The sequence below is a fragment of the Myodes glareolus genome, chromosome 3 (genome assembly GCF_982192425.1).
Source record: "Myodes glareolus chromosome 3, mMyoGla1.1, whole genome shotgun sequence".
Lineage (NCBI taxonomy): Eukaryota > Metazoa > Chordata > Mammalia > Rodentia > Cricetidae > Myodes > Myodes glareolus.
This window is the reverse complement of record NC_142028.1, coordinates 61844226-61850769: the sequence shown is the minus strand read 5'-3', so window position 1 is coordinate 61850769 and position 6544 is coordinate 61844226.

The following is a 6544-nucleotide window of genomic DNA, read 5'->3' as shown; positions in this document are numbered from 1 at the left end:
ATAGCTCAATGGTAAAAATGCTAGCCATGCACGAATGAGGTCGCTGGTTCATTCTCCAGCACCAGTAGTTTCTGAGGCTTGAGGGCATCATTAGGTTACTAGGAGTCTGTGTCAGAGATCATGTAGGCTGTTTGTGAAAACTTTGGACAAACTGCAGCCAGGCGCAGGCCCAAACAGGAAAAGACGTCCAAAGTTTCACTGGGCATAGAGTAACTGGGCATGGTTACTAAAAGCCCCTTAGGATTTTTCTACTTGGGTCATAGTTACTATACTGTACAAGGAAGCATTAGTGGTACCATCTTCCTCTAAGCCTCTACTTTGCTGGTTGTAATAGCTTTGTCTTTTGAGTGCTAACGGAAAGTATGCATTTCATATGATCATCATCTCATATGGTATTCCCAATATTCAAGATTCATTGATTCCAGGAGAGGTTCAGAGTGCGTTGTCCAGCCTCATGCTAAAACAAGGATGGGATTCAAACCTGAGTCTACATAGAGTCAAAGGCTAGGCTGTCACTAGTCTCAGGGGTTTCTCACAGACATAAATTGCTAGTATGCAGCTGATGTCCCTTTTACACTTCTGCAGAAACCTTGCAGTTTTCTTTTTTAGGAAACAAATTGTGGAAGGGTGTGGTAGCACATGCCTGAAATCCCCGCACTAGGGAGATAGAGGTAGCACCATCAGGAATTCTAGAAGACAGACTCAGCTACACAGTCTAAGCTTCTTGAGATCCTATCTCAAAAATTCTGGAGAATTATTCACTAAGAAAAGGACTGCTAGACAGTTAAAAAAATAAATAAGCCTATTTAAGAGGCTTTCCTCTGGATCAGTCTCCAAGTTTCAAGATGTAACTACAATGTAACATCAAGCTGGAATTTTTTTTAAAAAAAGATTTATTTTATGTATATGAGTGCTCTATCTCCATGTACGTCTTTATGCCAGAAGAGGGCATCAGATCTCATTACAGATGGTTGTGAGCCACCATGTGGTTGCTGGGCATGGAACTCAGGTCCTCTGGAAGAGCAACCAGAGCTCTTAACCTCTGAGACATCTCTCCAGGCCCCAATTCAGGATAGGTAGGACTATGTAGAGAGACCCTGCCTCAAAAAGTAAAATAAGACAAAATGAAATACAAAAAGATTATTAATACCCCCTTTCAGCTTTGTGACCCGAAGACCAAGCTGATAGGGAAAAAAAAAAATCCCAATTCCAAACTTGACCTCAAGCACAGAATATGATTCTGAGAAAAAAAAATCAAGAGTTGCAAAAATGTTTTGAATAATACATAGCAAAGTATATTTTTAAAAATTATTTTTAAATGTTCTGAGCCAGGTGTGGTGCCTTTACTCCCAGCACTCAGAGGCAGAGGCAGGTGGAACTCTATGAGTTTGAGGCAGCCTGTAATTTCTGTGCGCCACTTGCATGTCTGAGACTAGAAGAGGGTGTCAGAGTCCCTAGAACTGGAGCTACAGACTATTATGACCTGCCATATTGGTGCTAGGAACCCAAACCTGGGTTGAATGAAAGATCAACAAGTACTCTTACCTGGGGAGGCCTCTCTCCAAGCTCTACAAAAGAAAACACTTCTGAGTGCGGTTGGTTCAGTGGCAGGGTGTTCGACTAGCTTGTGCAAGGCATCCAGAGCACCACACACGTATACAAAGATACTTTTGTCTGGCAATCTGTGTGAGCTTTTGGGTTTTGAATCTCCTTTCAAGCATGAGGTAGTGTTGAGGTCATTTCTAGCTATCAGCAACTGAACAAAATCTTAGCTAACATTAACTTTCAATTTCTCAATCTGAGTGTGGTCTATCTACTGTCATTCACAAGAAACCCAAGAGGTGTATTCTTACCCTTCTAATTCTGTACTGCACTGTCATGTCCCCATCCCCGACACAGCTTCTGGTGTCAGCACTTTACAGTTAACAAGGCCCTTAAAAAGCAAAATGCTCTTTGGGTGCCAGGGGTGTCAGTGTAGACCAGCAAACTGGGGACAGCAATACAGCTAACCTTATCAAGCAGCACACAACCACCCGTGACTCTAGCTCCAAGGGATCTAATACCTTCTTCTAGCCTTCATTTGTACACAGACACACGTGGCATACACAGACACAAACATCCACATAAATAAAATCTTGAAACATCTTTGGTATAATCAAACGAAGACAATGAAAAGTTGTATGGCTAGACATTATAAGCAGGAAGCTTCTTTAGCAGGTGTCAGAGAAAAAGTGCACGAGGTGGTGTGAAGGAAACAATGCCAATTTCAGTGGAAACAACCAGTTCTCCAGGTGTGTCTGAGGGTAAGCACTCTGAAGCAGTGGTGAGCAGGACGGCTCCTCTCCATGATGCACAGGCTATATGAACTGTTTAAGGGTGGTTTGAAGTGAGAACTCAAGGTGACCACCCTTACAAGCTGTCTGATCATGGGCAGGTTAACTTTGTCTCGGCTTCTTGAGTCATTAAGAGTACACACAGGCTGGGATGATGGCTCAGCAGGTAAATGTGTTTGCCTCCAACCTTGACAACCTGAGCTCAGTTCCTAGAATCGCATAGTGGAAAGAGAGAACAGACTCCAGCAAGTTGTTCTCTGACTCTTATAGGCATTCTGAGAAAGGCCATACCTTTACCAAATAAATAAAGTAATAAAAAACTTTTAAGGAGGTCTAGCAATGGCTCAGCCACAAAGAGCACTTGTTGCTCATGCAGAAGACCTGGGCTTGATTCCCAGCACCTACACCGCAGGTCACAATCATTTGGAACTCCAGTTCGAGGAGATCCAACTCCCTCTTCTAAGACTCCCCAGCACCAGGCATGTAGTACATAGACAGGCATGTGGGCAAAATATGCATATACATAAAATAAAAACAAATAAAAAAAAGGGCTGCAATAAATCTCCCAGATGGCTTTATAATATATTAAGTATAAAAGAACCTAGCATAGTAGTTTGCTGGCACTAAAGGCTCAAATATTCCACAAATGACATCCCCATGCAAAGCACTTTAAGCCTTTAAATTTCCGTATCAGGTCACCATTGGACCTTGTGGGGAATGTCTATTTTTATTTTGCCAACTGAAACAAGTGAGTTACAAATGAACCTGCCGTCTAACATCACCTTTTCCTGCTAGTACTTGGGGTTGAACTCAGGGCTTTACACATGTTGAACAAGTACTGTGCCACTGGGCTGGAGCCAAAGTTTCATCTTCTCATTTTAATTATATTTAAATAACCCCCTTTTAAAAATTGGTTTTGTAGCAGAGAGGCTTCAATCCAGAACCCAGGCCCTAGTGCATGACATGTATGAAGTTCCAGGTTTGTTCCCCAGTATCACCAAAACACGTGAATGGTGGTTGAAGAGATGGTTCTGTGAGTAAAGCACTTGCCTTGCAAGCCTGAGGACCTAAGTTTAGATCCCCAAAACCCAAGTAAAAAGCCAGGATTGTTGAGGCATGTCTGTAATTTCAGGGGTGGAGGATGGAAAGCAAAGACAGGCAAATCCATGCAAGTTCACTGGTCAGCTAGTCTCACCTACTCCACAAAATAAGTTTGCAAGAGACCCTGTCTCAAACAAAAAGATGACAGAAGCCTGAGGAACGACACTCAAGTTTCTCCCATGATCCCTACAGGTATGCACATAACTCTATATACATGCATATACACACCTATGCATGCATATGCGCTTCCCTCCCACACATGAAACACTTGGAAAGTACATTTTTTATATACAATTAAAATATGAAACCAAACCTCACCATAGCGTTATTCTCATTTCTCCAGGTTTTTTTTCTTTTTTTCGAGACAGGGTTTCCCTGTAGTTTTGGAGCCTGTCCTGGAACTAGCTCTTGTAGACCAGGCTGGCCTCGAACTCACAGAGATCCGCCTGCCTCTGCCTCCTGAGTGCTAGGTTAAAGGCATGTGTCACTGCTCGGCTCTCCACAGGTTTTTAATCAGTCCACCTCTAAATCTTGCGTCATTACCAATCTATTCCTCTTGTCACAGCAGACTTCCCAGCGAGCGTGTCTTTATCTGCTAAGCTGTACTGCCAGCTCACAAATTTATTCTTTCCTTTCTTGCTTTTAGACATGACCTCAGTATGTTGACCAGGCTGGCCTCAAACTCGAGAGATCCACCCGTCTCTGGCTCACAAGTGCTGTGATTAATACCATCTTAAGTTTATTCTTTAAAAAGTAAATGCTCAATCAGAGAGAGGGCTCAGCAGCAGTTTGCAGAGGACCAGAATTTGGTTCCTAGCACCCACATGGTGGCTCGCAACAGTCTATATAACTCCAGTTCCAGGGAATCTGATGCCCTCTTCTGACCTCCTCGGGCACCAGACACACATAAAGTACACAGACAGACATGTAACTTAAACATTCATACACACACAGCAAAAAAAAAAAAAAAATCTAAATTATACCCTAGCTAGATGGAGATTTTAAAGTAATTGTACTCTGTGGTACTAGAAAGTAGTACTGGAAAGAACCCTTTGGGGGCGAGGGCTGTACTATTCATGTCCGGAAACGCGGGAGACCCAGGACACAGGATGGACTGGGATGTGACTTGAGCTGTACAGTCTGCGCTAAGTGACCAAAAGCAGAAGCTTCGTTCCCACGACTAGGGCAGTCTCTGAAGAGAAAATACAAGACAGACAAAATAGTGGAAGGCAAGGGGCTCAGTGATTTATTTTGCACAGACTGAATGGTAATTTAGCTTCTTTTCCTTCCTTAAAAAACAAAACAAGGACTGGAGAGATGGCTCGGTGGTTAAGGGCACTGCCTGCTCTTACAGAGGTCCTGGGTTCAATTCCTAGCAACCACATGGCAGCTCACAACTGTCTGTAACTATGGTTCCAGGGGATCTAACACCCTCACTCAGATATGAATGTGGACTAAACACTAATGCACATAAAATAAAATTAAGTAAAATCTTTAAAAAAACAAAACAAAACACACACATACACACACACACACACTGATAAAAACAAAAACAGGGTCTTTCTACGTAGCCCTGCTGTATAGGCCAGGACGGCCTTGAATTCATGGCTATCCATCTGCCTCTGTGTCCTAGCATTCATTTCCTATATTACCATGACTGCCTGGTAATTTCACTTTGATGTCTCTGCCCAATGGTCCAAAGCAGTAACAAGTTTATCACAGACTGCACACTGAGTGGGTTGGCACTCTCCAAAGTCTTATGTGCATGTGGGTATGCACACATGGACACATATGCACACACCCCTGCTCTGAGAGCACCAGTCTAATATTTATCAAATTCTTATTGTGAAATGTTACCAATGAAGCGGCCAGAATACTTTTATTTACTCCATGTAGCACTAAGTCATTTTAAGAGATTACCAGAGGAGCTGAAAAGTTGGCTCAGCAGTTAAGATCTGACCCTTGCTCTAAACTCTTAGGGGACCAGCATGCACATGGTACACAGCCACACATGCAGGCAAAACATTCATATACATAAGATAACATTTAAAAATCTATTATTTTTCTTTTTAAAGAGAGTGTCAGAGTACCCAGCAATCCTAGGACATTTCAATTTCAATACAGGAAGCTGAACAGGAGGTGCAAAACAGAAAGGAATACAGAAATAAATCTGTAATTTGTATGTTTAGACTATACATCTGTTGTCTTAGGGATTTTATAGTAAAAAAGAAGGCTGGACTGACCACTCAGCCACCACCCAAGCCCACATCCAGTGCTTTGAATTGGCCCACCCCAACATCTACCCCATCTGTGACCTGTCGGAACTCGTGAAGGAACTTGTCCTGTGGAACCATAGCCACAGGATCTCCATGACTCTGGGCAACAACAGGATATCTGAGAGGAGTTTAGGTGGGGGTCCAGTGTTGATGGTGTACCAAAAGCCAGAGGGCTTGAACTAGACCAACTCATTACAATGAACATTTGCAAGTAAAGCTGTTTGGACAAAAGGGTCCACTGCGCACCACATTGCAGCTCTCGATGCCACTAAGATGAACAAAGGTGATGGGGAGACAGGAAAGACAGAGGAGCGAAGTATTTTATCGTTGTTGTTGCTTGTTTTGAATTAATTTTATTTTTTTAATTTTCTTTTGGGTGGGGGACACTGTAAGGGTGACAAGTAGATATGGAGGGAATAAGGAAATGAGTGGGTTTGGGGGTATGTGTTGTAAAATTCCCAGAGAATCAATAAAATAATTACATTTTTTAAAAAAAAGAGCAGTTGAGAAAACATGAGGCTTATGGGCTAAGCGACGTGTCTAAATACCGTCAGCAAGTTACTGGTGGGGGATTCTTCAGGTCTTTAACGCTCCACTCTGGTTTTGGATTTGCAAACAATGGTTCCCCTCTGGCTACACACAGTACACATGTGGAGCTTTAACAGATTCCTGTGTCTAGGAAATATACCAAACTAATGAAAGTGGTAGGCGGACCACAGCTTCGCCACCCTTTAACTATTTCTAAAATGAAGGCAAGAGCCACTTTTCCAAACCATGGTGCCTCCAGAGATCATCAGGCACAAAGCAGGATCCTAGGAACAGGTTTATTAGAGC